The sequence below is a fragment of the Echinops telfairi genome, unplaced genomic scaffold (assembly GCF_000313985.2).
Source record: "Echinops telfairi isolate 266 unplaced genomic scaffold, ASM31398v2 ScPeMD7_3;HRSCAF=10, whole genome shotgun sequence".
NCBI classification, from domain to species: domain Eukaryota; kingdom Metazoa; phylum Chordata; class Mammalia; order Afrosoricida; family Tenrecidae; genus Echinops; species Echinops telfairi.
This window is the reverse complement of record NW_022103899.1, coordinates 36,033,446-36,048,067: the sequence shown is the minus strand read 5'-3', so window position 1 is coordinate 36,048,067 and position 14,622 is coordinate 36,033,446. Positions and strand designations below refer to the sequence as shown.

Here is a 14,622-nt window from a genome sequence, read left to right as displayed (position 1 = left end):
AAGTGGAGAGGAAATGTTCTGAGAATGATGAGGGCAATGAATGTACAAATGCGCTTTACACAATTGATGTGTGTATGTATGGATTGTGATAAGAGTTGTATGAGCCCCTAATAAAATGATTTAAAAAACAAAACAAAAAAACAAACAAAGGGGAAGTGGCTCCAAAGTTCATGGAAAAATGGAATGAAGAGATAATGGCATTTTTCCATGAACTTTTTGAAGCACCCTCAATTATCTATAAGCTATATATTAAATGGTGCAGGAGTTATGTATAAAGTGATATATAATTATGTAATATACAGGTGTATATTACGTACAAATAAAATGTAAAGATTTTATTTACATTAAAAAAAAGAGAAACCTTCCAAGCACAAAGCTAGTTGTTGGAGCAGTTGGTTCAGCCTTGTCTTCAAGGACTGGCTGTTCCAGTTCATCTCCGTTCTGTTATTGATGTTGGTGGTGGTAGGTCAGTTCCACCTCATAGTGACCCTGTTTGAACTCATTGTGGCAGCTACTGTGCCACGCCCTCTGGTGGAGGGGCTTCCTCTTTTTTGCTGCCCCTGGACTTAACCAAGCATGTTGTCCTTTTCCAGGGACTGGTCTCTCTGATAACATGTACAAAGTCTGATAACAAATACAAAGCCTCACCAACTTTACTTCTAAGGAATATCCTGGCTGTACTTCTTCCAAGACAGACGTGTTTGTTCTTTTGGCAATCCAATATTTTTCGATATTCTTCACCAGCACCATAATTGAAATATACTTCTTTATCTTCCTCATTCTGCGTCCAGCTTTCACATCGATATGAGGTGACTGAAAATATCATGGCTTGGGCCAAGTGACCTTAGTTCTCAAAGTAACATCCTTGCTTTTCGACACCTTAAAAAGGTCTTGTGCAGCAGATTTATTCTTTGCAGTGTGGCGTTTCATCTCTTGACTGCTGCTCCCATGAGTATTGATTGTGGATCCAAGCAAGATGAAATCCTTGGCCATTTTGTGCTTTTCTGTTTCTTATGATGTGCTACCTATTGGTCCAGTTGTGAGGATTTTGGATTTCTTCATATTGAATTGTAATCCATATTGAAGGTTGAAGACATTGCTCTTAATCAGTGAGTGCTTCAAGTCCTCCTCACTTAAAACAAGCAAAGTTGTTTCATCTGCATCTCATGTCTGCCTATCACAGTGGTCTCAACCTTCTGGATACCATGACCCCTTAATACAGTCATGTTGTGGTGACCCCCAACCATAAAATTATTTTCACTGCTGCTTCATAACTGTAATTTTGCTACTGTTATGAATCAGGCGACCCCTGTGAAAGGGTCGGTCGACCCCCAAAGGGGTGGTGACCCACAGGTTGAGAACCACTGGCCTATCAGGTTGTTAATAAGCCTTCCTCTAATTCTGATGCTATTTTTATCTTCATATAGTGTTGCTTCTTGGATTATTTGCTTAGCATTCATATTGAATCATTATGGTAAAAGGATACAAGAGTGACACACAGCTTTCCTCATTTTAAACTACGCAATACCCGCCTTATTCTGTTTGCAAACTCCCCCTTGGTCTATGGACAAGTTTCACATGAGTATAATTAAGTGTTTTGGAATTCCTGTTGTTATCAATATTATCCATAATTTATTATGATCCACATAGTTAAGTTCCTTTGCATAGATAGGAAACAGAAACCTTGAGCCGGGTGGAAGGTTAGATAAAAGTAGAAAAAGCAGGAAAATATTAGGAAAGGGAAAGCATTTTCAAAAAGCAAAATAGGTAGCTAACAAACACCTACTATAACGACTTTGCCATAATTTTGGAGTTAAGAATTCTAATATTCAACCATGCACAGGTCTTCCCTTGGGCATATGAGAAGATTTCGTTTTCTAGTTCCCCTTGTAATCGGGTAGAGCTATGTCCCTTGTGCTAGTCAGTGGATTATGGGCGAAAGGGATGATGTGACAGCAATTGTAGGTGTGCTATGGACGTGAATCCATACTTGGAAGCTAAGTGCTCTGGGAAGTCACATGGACCTTCATCAGACTCTGTTCAAGGTAGACATAAATGTTATGTTGTAACTACAATTTGGGAATTGCTGATGGTATCGTGGTTATGAGTTGGGTTGCTATCTACAAGGTTGGCAGTTCAAAACCACCAGTAGTTCTGAGGGAGAAAGACTGACTTTCTCTTTCCATAAACAGTTAGGGTCACAGAAACTCACAGTGGGGTCCCGGTGAGTCAGCATTGACTCAATGGCAGTGAGTTTGGATTTTTTTGGGTAACAATACACTTCCTCTTGACTGTATAACATTTCACTTCTGTATTAAAAAAAATTCTCAAAGCCCCATTATTACCCACAAATTAATTTACCCACTTTCCTTTCCTTACTTAACCTTGGATGAAAGCCTTCATATTTTTATCCTTACCTACTTTTAAGAGATCAGTATTTTTTTTCCCTGAGAAAAAGATAGCCTTTATTCAAGTCAAATATGATTATTCTATTATATTTGTAGTTATCCATAATTTTCTGTTTTATTTAAATCATTTTATTGGGGGCTCATACAATTCTTATCACAATCCATACATACATCCATCCATTGTGTCAAGCACATTTGTACATTTGTTGCCATAATCATTCTCAACACATTTGCCTTCTACTTGAGCCCTTAATATCAGCTCATTTCCCCACACTCCCACCCCCTTCCCCCTCCCTCATGAACCCTTCATAATTCATAAATTATTAATATTTTGTCATATCTTACACTGTCCGACATCTCCCCTCGCCCCCTTCTCTGTTGTCCATCCCCCAGGGAAGAGGTTATATGTAGATTCTTGTAATTGGTTCCCCCTTTCCACCCTACATTCCCTCCACCCTCTAGGCATCACCATTCTCACCACTGGTCCTGAAGGAGTCATCTGTCCTGGATTCCCTGTGTTTCCAGTTCCTATCTGTACCAATGTACATCCTCTGGTCCAGCCAGATTTTTAAGGTAGAATCGGGATCATTATAATGGGGGTGAGGAAGCATTTAAGAACTAGAGGAAAGTTATATGTTTCATCGTTGCTACTGTGCACCCTGACTGGCTCATCTCCTCCCCACAACCCTTCAGTAAAGGGATGTCCAGTTGCTTACCGATGGGTTTGGGTCTCCACTCTGCACTCACCCTCATTTACAAATGATTTGATTTTTCGTTCTTTGATGCCTGATCCCTGATCCCTTAGGCACCTCGTGGTCACACAGGCTGGTGTGCTTCTTCCATGTGGGCTTTGTTGCTTCTGAGCTAGATGGCCGCTTGTTTATCTTCAAGCCTTTAAGACCCCAGACCTTATATCTTTTGATAGCCGGGCACCTTCAGCTTTCTTCACCACATTTGCTTATGCACACGTTTGTCTTCAGTGATCATATCAGGAAGGTGAGCACCAACTGATATGATTTTTTATTCTTTGATCAATAGATCAGCATTCTTGTACATTTCATTAATGTGCTCAGCATTTTAAAATTTCCATGAGATGTTCAAGAATCCTCCAAAAAGTTTGTGGGAAAATTTTCAATATCTTTGGATTCATTTTTTTCCGTTAACTTTTTGAAGTCCCTTCATAATTCCCCCCCACAATTTTAACTATCCTTTTATGATCTCTCAAGTAAGCATACCACATCAAATTCACTGCCATCCAGTTGGGTCTGACTTATAGCAACCCTATAGAACAGAGTGGAACTAGTCCTTTTTGGTTTCTGAGACTTTACATCTTTACAAAATAGACAGCCCACATCTTTTTCAGTCAGTGGCTACTCGGCCCAAACCATTGAACTGTGGTTAATAGCTCAATCTGTAGTTCATTACTCTAATGGGGGCCCTTATACTACCATCACGTTAACTCAAATTTTAGAAAATTTGCATTAGCAACTGGTGAAGATCATTACCTAATCAAAATCTATTCTCCCTTCCATCCTAAATAACAATTCCTATACACCCACTCCTCACTTATTAATATGATAAGGTTACAAAGACCAGGTGGTAACATGAAATCTAGTGTTATGTCAAAATGGACGATGACCACGTCAACTCATTAAATGGAGTATGACTACACCATTGCATAACTTCCAAATTACATTATCACATAGCTGCCAGATTATATCATTATGCAACTACTAAACCACTGAGAATCAGGGCCCAGCCAGCCTGAACCATGAAACAAGCATTACTCTTACCTTGCACCTGAGCATTTGTGACTGTCAGATGCAATTCATTAACGTGCAAAATGATTGTAGGTTTACTTTTGTAAATGTTTAATGTCAGAGAGCGAAACACTCAAGTGAAGAGTAAGCGCATTCTTGGAGGTAGCAGTGTGTCCAGCTTTAGCTGTATCCCCCAGCCTCTCACGGAAGTAGAGACAGTCCATGATGAAGTTGTAGACATAGACGGTATTGGGAAGGACTTAAGGTTAGAGAATTGCAAAGCATTACTTCCCTTGTACCCTTCTACCTGCTGTTAGGGAAATACACAGGTTGGCTGCAGTCCCTGTAGCTTGCAGGGCTCTGAGGTGACTGAAGAATGGAAGTCAAAGCTGAATGGCAAAGGAAAATAACAGAAAAAACCTGGGTCTCCGGTGACTTTTTAGAGCCATTATATTAGTTCTTGGTTATTATCTTTAAAACTTCTTTCACTGTATTTCACCAACTTATAAAATGAACTGCTTATGTACTGTTTTAAGAAAGGAAAAACATCAACATTTAAGGTGACTCCATGCTTACACAAAGGGGCCAAAGCTGTGAAAACTTCTTAGAGATAACCAAACACCTTAAAGAAGTGAGTGGCTGCGTCTGGGGCTCAGGATCCTAGTCTAAGGAGACACCACAGTGAACTGGAATAACTTAGTCCATGAAGACAATGTTCTGCATTTGACTTGGGTGAACAGCACCTGGGATCTTAAAATTTTGGGAGAGGCTACTAAGGTATCTCTCCTTGTTGGGAGAAGAGACAGATGCAAATCAAAGACACATGAGAAAAAATCAGTTTAGTAGACTAATGAGCAATGCAAACCTCCGTCTCCGTGACTCTAAAACCAGGAAAATTTGATGATGGCTGGCTACCACTACCAACTACTTTAAAAGAGATCACATAGAGATTCCTGGACAGAGTGCATGACAAGGTGGAACAAAACTTAAAAACCGAAAAAGAGATCAGGCCCTCTGGTGGGATAGAGACTGGTGGAACCCCGGGGACGATGGCAATCGCCCTTCAAGTCTGCAATTCCACCCAATCTTGTGGCTTACTTTTCAGCCAGATACCAAAAGCCAAACTCACTGCCATCGAATCAGTGCTGACTCATAGTGACCCCTTGTGAGTTTCCAAGACTGTAACTGTTGATGTGAGTAGAAAGCCCAGTCTTTCTCCCTCAGAGCTGCTAGGCGGTTTTGAACTGCCAACCATGTGGATCGCAGCCCACCATGTACCATGAGGGCTCCTCTTTCAGCCAAATTAAACACATCTAAAATGGGAAGAATAACACTAGTGAGGGACTCATATCTGAGGATAAACAACTCTTTTGAGATCAAGGCAGCAGCATTTGTCCAAGGCCCAAGTGCAGAAGGGCTAGGCGAGAAGGAGGCATGGAGGCGGGAACATAGGGAGCAGTGGGGTGAGTGGTGCCACCGGGGAGGCATGGCAATGACTGAGATGAAGCAGAATGTGTATAACTTGTTGAGTGTAGAATTGAATGCTCTGTAAAATTCAACCCGATTTACAATAAAAATGTCTTTTTAATTGTAACTCTGCTTTTATTGCATCAACTCTGAAATCATTCCTATCTCAGAATTGTTAAGCTGTGAGAAAAATATGTGAAGCAATGTGTTTAAGCCATCTTCATTTTGTTTTCTAACATTGTAGACTGTATTTTCATTCTAATTAATTCTGGCTAGTTTTTTTTTAAATCAATTTATTGGGGCTCATACAATTCATCACAATACATAGATCAATTGTGTACAGCACATCTATACATTTGTTGCCCTCATCATTCCCAAAATTCACTTGCCTCTTGGGTTCCCGGAATCAGCTCATTTTCCTTTTCTCCCGTCCTCTCCAATTGTAACTAGTTTTTACTATTCAGCCTGGTTATGTTTTGTATTTAAAATTCATTGAGGTTCAAAAAAAAAAAATTCATTGAGGTTCCTGAGTTTACCTTTATAGAAGGTCATTGCTTAGAATCAACTTGTGGATGTGTAATTTTCATATCAATAATATATACCCATCTTAAGCACACATTTTAATGGGTTTTGAGGAACTCATGCACCCATTTAATGGCAACCATGGTCAAGAAACAAAATATTTCCATCACCCTTTATGCCCATTCCAGTCAATTCACTGCCCCCAGCCCTCCCCTCCCTCCACCCCCATACCCGCCTGCTCAGCATTGTAGCCATAGTTAACCACTGCTCTGCTTTCTGTGATTACAGGTTTATTCTGGTCTAGAGTTTTATATTATTAATAGAAAAATGTACAATATTTAGTCCTTTTTGTATCTGGCTTTTTCCACTCAGCCTAATGTTTGAGATTCATCCATTACTATATGCATTTGGTTGGTTTGTTTTATTGCAGAATAGTAATCTATTATTTACTTACTGTTTATTACTTCACCAGGTGACTGACCTTAGGGTTGTTTTTAACTTGGAATGCTTTCGTGTATAACAAATATTTGTGTACACATAGAATTACGTTCTATGCTTCCCCAATCACAGACCCGTTCTGTCCCTTTCTGATTTCTGCTCTGGCTGTAAGAATCCCGTGGGTCTTGTTACCTGTCTCGGCCCTTTATCTACTTGTCTTTAGCTATTGGCTGAAAACTAAAGGCATTATGACTTACCAGCTTTTCTCTGTTGCTTCTCTCATTCCACTTTCTAGATCATATCATAAAAGAGTTAAAGAGAAGAGGGCAGTTGCCTTGGGTACAGAAATATAGGTAAATATAGTATAGATTTCCAAACTAATTTTCCATCCTATTGAAACCAGTGAAATATGGCTTTGAGACAGACAGCTCTGTCTTCATATCCCAGATTGGCCATTTACTAGTGTGAGAATTTCAAAATACAACACACTTCACAGAACGTTAGAATCAATGCTTCATTCATTCATTCAACAAAGACAGGTAACATCTATATGTGGAAAACCCTGTCCTAGAGCCTGGGGATACAAGAATGACAAGACGGACTAATGTACCTCATGAATCTTACAGTCCAATATAAGAAGAAAGACACCACAAAAAATTAAAACTAGATTGTGTTAGATTATGATCAGTTCTATGGAGAAAAACACAAAACAAATAGGGCAGGCGGGAGGCAGGGGAGCGCTGTTATTTCAGTCAGGTGGCCGGGAGAGGGAGGCCTCACTGATGAGAGCAACATTTGAGCTGAGCCTGAAAGGAAGGGAAGGAGGGAGGGTGGGGGAGGACCTGCTGGAAGAAGGTTTCAGGTCAGAGGATGCTCTCTAGCCTGGTGTCTACAGCAAACAGCAAGGGGGTTAAAATGGCTGGAGCAGAGACCAGGGAAAGTGGTAGGAGGCGTATCAGAAAGGTAATGAGATCAGATTATGTAAGCCCTCATGGGCATTGTAAGGGTTTTGGCTTTTGTTTTGAATGAGATGAAACGTCATTATGTAGAGTTTTGGAAAACTGACAGAATCCAATTCTTCTGGCTGCTTCACATTTGGAGACAAGACTATCAGGGACAAAAGTAGAATGAGGGAGGTCAGTTAGGAGGCTATTATAATAATCTAGTTGGGGTAGACCAGTGTGACAGCAGAGTAGGTGATAAGAAGTGAGACACTGTAAAGTTAAAGCTGACAGCATTTTTATGACATGTGAGGGGGGATAAAGAGGGGGAAGAAGAGTCATGGATGAAGGAACATCAAAATATTAGTGGGAAAATTGAATGACGAGAATTATTTTAAAAAAAGACATTTTATTGGGGGCTTGTACAACATCACAATCCATACATAAATCCCTTGTGTCAAGCATATTTGTACATTTGTTTCTATCATCATAAGAGAATTTTTTTTCATGAGCTTTTTGAAGCCCTTTCACATGACTCCAGAATTTTTGACCAGACCAATTGGGTACATGGTGTTGCCATTTATTGAAATGAAGAATTCCGTGAAAGGAGCAGTTTGGGAGTGAAGTGATCAGGAGTTAAATTTGGGGCATTTGAAGTGTAACATGGCCATTACATACACCAGTAGAGAAGTTGAGTATACATACCAACTGGGTATAAATTTGGTTTGGAGTTGTTAGGTGGGATCTTAAACCCAAGTGAATAAAACACCGCCCAGCCCTGCACCATCCTCACAATGGTCCCTACGCCCGAGCCGGTTGTTGCAGCAGCCACGGTGTTGGTCCAAGCACTTGCGGGCCTTCCTCTCCTTCGCTGCCCCTCTACCAAACATGATGTCCTTCTCCAGAGACTGGTCTCTCTTGACAACATGTTGAAAGTATGTAAGGCGAAGGCTCACCATCCTTGCCTGTAAGGAGCACCCTGGCAATACGTCTTCCAAGATGGACTGGTTTGTCCTTTTAGCAGTCCATGGTACTTTGGAGTAGAGATAAAGCTGGGACTTGTCAGTGTGATACATGAGATAATGTGGCTAATAATACCTACTCCGTGAATGACAGATTCTGGAAACCTTCGAATTTCCAGCGTTCTAGATAGAACTGCTTACTGGATGTTTCTAAATCGACGTCTTAGGCATCTAAAAAAAAAATCAACTCCTCTGCCTATTAAATTCCAGAAGCCTGGGAATCAGCTTTAACTCACCTCTCCTATGCAATGTGCTGGTTCTTTAAGTATTTCTTTTATCTGCCTCCCCCTTTTGTACTCACATCACCACAGCCTTAGTCTTCGCACTTCTTGTCAAGAGGGTCAAAACAACCTCTGCTGCTTTTCCTTTAGATTTACCCTGGGTTTTTGCCCCGCGTCCTCATCATGTCTATCCTCCTATTTTAAATTCTTTGAGGCTCTATTTCAAGATGAAACACCAACTCTATTATGAGTTATATGACCCCGACTTCCTTCTTAAGCCTTAGCTTTCACAGTCTTCTCACCTGTATTCGGAATTTCAGCCTTGGGAGTCCCTAGGTGATATAAACAGCTAAGCACTGGGCTAATAGAAGCAGCTTGGTAAAACGGCCTCTCTACCTAAATCACAAACCCTGAACCCTCAGTAGTAACTGGTTTATTTTGGATGCAGACTTCAAAATTAAATTCAAGGCTCATCTCTTCCAGGAAGTATTTCTTGACAGTTTGCTGGTACATTGGAGCCGGACTCTGTGCACCTATTAGATGGTGTCCCAGGCATTTCTCTGTAGTGGCTTTGCCAACTGTATTGTCAATGTCTCTACAGACGCTTCTTCACTTGAATTGCTTGAAATTAAGGATTTCAAGCAATTCTGTTTCTCTAGCCTTTATCATGCAGTCAGTTTTCTACTAAATAATGCACAAATGTTTCCTGCATGCAACGAATGACTGAATCAAAACCAGTGGTGAAAGAAGTTTATCTCATGAAATCATTGTAATACTGCTTACCCGCACATTTTTACAGACAGGTAATAATTATGTCAGCAAGAATGGTTTTGCCCTTCTGCTTGTTCTTGCTAGATCTTTAAAGTCCTCTGTTCTAGCCACTGTTAATATTTTGGTTTGGAAATAAAAATGCTTTTTAAAGTATTTTGTAAATGACAATATACTTTTGAAATTGAAAAATTAATTACCTTCAGCTCTTGCTGAATGAGTACTGCAGAAAACAATTGGACAAATTGTTCAGTATGTCCATTTTTGGAATAATGAACTTTATGTTCTCTATTGTCTGAAAAACTGGCATTCATGTTACGAAGATTAAGTCAGTCTTTAGAATAATATTCAATGGATGTGTCAAGGAATGACGTGTCAAAGATTAAGAACATTTTACTTGTATGGCTTCATAGAAATATCTAGTTAAACGGGGAGAAAAATAGTATGCAGAGTGACATCTCCTACATATAAAATACAGCAGAATTATTTACAGGTGATTTCTGGTTTCCTCTTTTGTGTTTTCTACATTTTTAAATAGGAAGCCTGTATTATTTTGGCAAGGATTTTCCAAAACCCAAAAGCAAAATCAATGCCATGGACTTGGAGTAGAACTGCCATTGTGAGTTTCTGAGACGGTAAATCTTCATAGGAGTGGAAAGTCTCATCTTTCTCCTACTGGGTGGCTCGTGGATTTGAACTTGTGGTTAGCAGACCAGGATGTCACCAGGCCTCCAAACCCATCCATGCAAATTCCCATTGCTTTTAATGTATCTTAAACTGAAAAACCAAACCAAACCCAGACATAACATTTACTTGCATGGTTTCATAGAAATATTTAAGGTCCGCAAAACAAAACTTGGCAAACTGCAGAACTGGAGTGCTGGAAACGGTTTACTTTCTAGGGATGTTTGATAAACAAACTAGATAATATGCATTCAAATACTTAATCAAATATCTGTGTAGTTATTAGTCTAGTGTCTTTGTCCTCCTCTATAAGTTCCCTGAGGGAAGTAACCATTTCTCTTACTTACTCAGCACTAATCAGAAAAATATGAGGACAATAAATACTTGGCAAGTGTGTCCAGTTTTGAGAATTGATGGTTACTTTATAAGGAGAAATTTGTGCCCTCAAGTGATTTGATGGCTTCACAATTCCCTTGGATTAAATTCTTGTCATTGAAGATCTATTCATCTTTTCCACAGTGTACTTTTCTGGCTTAATAACATGTATACAGGACCTCCACTGAACTGACTGGAGGATGCTATCCCCTGAACTATCGATGCTTTCCTGGCTTTTCCGCCCCAAGTCCTTTAATGCCTGCCTCAAGTTCATAATCTTCCTGTGAACTATTTTAATCATTTACTTGGTGTCTTGGACTGTTCATTTTTTCTTTAATATTTTTGATGCCTTATTCCTTTTTGCCATTTCCTATCCTCAGAGATCAGGCAGGGGCAGGCAGCCCTTTGAATATGGCCAACTCTTTGCCATGGAGTCTGACTTACGGTGACCCTACCGGATGGAGAACCAAGGGCTCCTTAGGTTTCAGACTGTAATGGAAGAAGCAGCTGGTGAATTTGAACTGCTATCCTTGAGCAGTCCATCACTTAACCCAAAGCACGGCCCAAGGGCTCCCTGAATATGGTAAAAATCCAGTTGATAATTTTCACAGTAATCCACTTTGGTGGATTCATTTCATTTCAATGAAGGTAAATCATCTTTCTGAAACTCTTGAAATTCTTTCCTTACCCAGAATAAGGTGTAGTTAACTGTTAAGTGTTTTGAGTAATTCTTGAAAAGTATTTTCTCCAATAAATGCAGCTTGTCACAAACATCCTGGCAGTAATGTCACAATCTTTGAGGCAGACAAGGAATAAACAGCTCATCTCCCAGTTCCAGTCATCTGTACTATGTTTTGTCATAAATTCCTTGGATGTTTCCCCATTATCCTCTTTAATAAGGTTAAAACAATGACGATTGTCATCCTGGAGCTGAGAGTATAGGTTTCATGCCTTAAATCATTCCATGTGTAAATTGGGTGCTTAGGAAAGTCTGTAATCCGTCATCTAAAGATCTAAATTTAGAGTTCTGTTTTTTTAAACAAAATTGCGTGCGTGGCTGGGGAAACGCCCGGGTGTGGGATAGCAGTGAGCCGCGCGCCGGGCCAGGTGCACGGCTCTGAGATGTTTTTCTGTGTCCCTGGCCAACGCGCCACATAAAACTCCCTGTATTGACTTGGCGCTCCTGCAGAGAGGAATTAAACTCTAACGTCATTCAAAGCAGCTTTGAACAGATCTGAAAATGATTCAGCCAGCGGCTCCGGCTTCTTAATTTCCTTTTCTTTTTTTAAACCAAAAAACCACTAGCGCAGGTTTGTGAGCCCCGCGGGCTTCGGAGCCCCTCTAGGGTCGTTGAGAATTGACTTTGCGTCGCGCGCACGTCCCGGATGAAAACAAGGGAGCGGACACGTCGACAGTTGACGACCGGGACAAAAGGTTGAGCTCTGCCCCTCGGACGCACGGTCCGGGCGCGGGTTTACCCAGCGCTTTGTTTTTCCCTTCGCAGACGCGGCGGAGCAGGAGCGAGAAGCCGCCTGGGTGGTTTTTATTTTCGGGATGAGGGTGGTGGGGTTTGTTGTTGCTGTTGTTCCGGGCCACCGCGGTAGAAAGAGAAGAAGCGGGAGGGCAGAACCCTCCCCGAGGGAGCCTCCGCAGCAGGGTTCGGGAGTCGGGCTCGGGCCACTTCCAGAACCCTCGGAGGCGCTTCTGCGGACCCCGCCCCCTGCCGGGGTTTCCCCGCCACCAGCTCAATTTGCATGGAGCGGCCCCTCCCCCGCTGCCATTGGCCGCTGTGGCGCCCCGCCCACAGCCCCCTCACGGCGGCAGGGTTCCATCCCCCGAGCCGTCTGGAGCTGCGGGCAGCGGGCGGACTGTTAAACCGCGGCGGCGGCCGGGGCGGGAGCGGGGCACGCTCTGGAGACGAGTCAGCGGCGCCCCTGGTGGGGGGAGGCGGGCGGGCAGCTAGAGATCACCTCAGCAGCCCCCACCACGGCCGGACCGAAGGTGCGGCGGCGGAGGGGAGCCAGGGCGCCCCAACAGGCGAGTGGCCGGCGTCTCAGCGGCGGGTTGAGGGGGGTGGGTCTCTTCTGCCGGGAACCGCGGCAGCGCGGGGAGGGAAGAGCGGAGACCGCAGGGTGGATTTGCGGGCCAGGCGACCGACGGACAGCCTCGTCGCCCCCGAATTCTCTGGGCTGGTTGGACACTGAGCCCCGGCACTGAATCGCGTTCTGGGACCGGGGTCGGACCGCAGCCAAATTAAAACGGCTAAATCTAACAGCCTTAGCTAAAGCGGGAGGGGAGGGGAGGGGAGGGAAGAGAAGAGGTGGAGGGAGGGGCGGGGGCGGACCTACATGCGGGTCACGTGGGGGAGGGGCGGGGCCTGGCCGAGGTCCCTTTTGTTGTGGCTGGCGCGTGCGCAGGAGGGAGAACACGTGGTCTTGCGGCCCCGCCCCTTGCCTGGGCGGGCGGTCGCGCCTGGCCGCACCTCGTCTGGCCTCGCTCAACCCGCCTGTGTTGACTTCTTGTGGAGTTCAGAGGCGGAGCCGTCTGTGTTAGACGTGTTTCTTGTTTAGTTTATTTGGTAGTTGTTTCAGGCTGACGGTCTTCAGCCTTTAGAACTAGTTGAACCTGGAGGGGAACCGAGAGGGCTCTTGAAGTGATGGTGCGCTCGTTTGTCGCTTCTCGGTGGAAACAGGATGTGTGGTGTTTGGTAGCCAGAAACGCGTACGGGGTTATTTATATTCTGGTCGTTTCAGAAACGGCAGGAAAGAAAGCCTGGGTTTACAGCCCGAAGAGGTGGACGGACGTTCCAGTTACCGTTTTCTCCCTCCCCGAGTTGGTGCTGGGCTCCCCGCCCTGCCTCGCCCCTGACTTACCGTTCTTCCCTTCCCCTCCTCCCTTCAGCGACTTCAGGGGTATTTTTTTTTTTTTTTAACTGGGAAAACCGTTTAGTGGAGAGATCTGAGAGGACAGCATCCTTCGTTTGTCCTTGGCTTGCTGTTAACTTCGTGCCAAGTTTGAGCCAGTAGAAATGCTTTTGAAACACTGACTGACTGGTGGGGGCAAGTTTGTTAGCAACCAAACCTGGTGAAATATTTACCAGTACTGCAGACAAACTGGTAAGTGATTTTGACTCTGAAAAAGTGGTTCTAAAATAATGGAGAACGACCTGGTGTTCTGGAATGCACATTTCCCGAGAGGAAGGTTTAGTAGCGTGTGGTACCTGCCCTTTCCAACAACTCTGACTAGCTGTTTCCTTGGGCAAGTCACAACTTCTCTGATCTCAGAAGTTTCCTCTCGTAAACAGTTTCACAACACTGCTTTTTGAGATTGTTGCGAGGATCAAATGGCATGTTAGTAGATGTGATTTGTAATCTTTACACACCCTACTAATTCGAAAACTGCCCAAAGCCAGGTTTTTTAAAGTCAGCATACAGAAGGAAGGTAAAGGAGGCATGTCTCATAAAATTGGATATATTTGAATATTTAAAAAAACCTGTTTTAACGCTTATCTTTGATTCTCCCTCAGCTTGCATCCACTTAGATCACTGTCAAGGTCTACCACCATTTCCTTCCTGCAGCCATAGTTTTAATCTAGGTAGATAATCTCGATTTTGTTTTCCCAGTCCTTCAGGGAAAAAAACAATTCCCTAAGGAAATTTTTACATGAAACTTTTTAGATCTATTCAATTACATTGATCTCTGTGTTTACCTTTTTATTTTCTTGTTAGTGTGCTTATTTTACTAAATGATTTTTTCATTATGAGAGTTTGAAAAATAGACATGCAAATGAAACTAATTTGTATATCCCCACTTTATTTTATTTATTTATTTTTAACATTTTATTAGGGGCTCATACAACTGCTATCCCAATCCATACACACATCAATTGTGTAAAGCGCATTTGTACATCGTTTCTCAAAACATTTTCTCTCCATTCAAACCCCCGACATTAGGTCCTCATTTTTCCCCTCCCTCCCCGCTCCCCCCTCCCGCATGAGCCCTTGATAGTTTTTAAA

The 14,622-nt window shown here is 42.7% G+C and overlaps 1 protein-coding gene across 4 annotated transcripts in view; it reads left to right on the top strand.

Annotated features, from left to right (window-relative positions):
* The window catches only part of KANSL1L (KAT8 regulatory NSL complex subunit 1 like), a 121,297-nt gene that overhangs the window by 6,261 nt on the left and 100,414 nt on the right, over positions 1-14,622 (top strand). The window contains exon 1 of one of the 4 annotated variants that reach the window (XM_045295243.1): positions 13,706-13,722. The exons of the other annotated variants lie outside the window; for them this stretch is intronic. The gene's annotated coding sequence lies outside the window, so the exon portion shown is untranslated. Of the gene's footprint in view, positions 1-13,705; positions 13,723-14,622 lie in introns of those variants that run through there. 4 annotated transcript variants of the gene reach the window in all.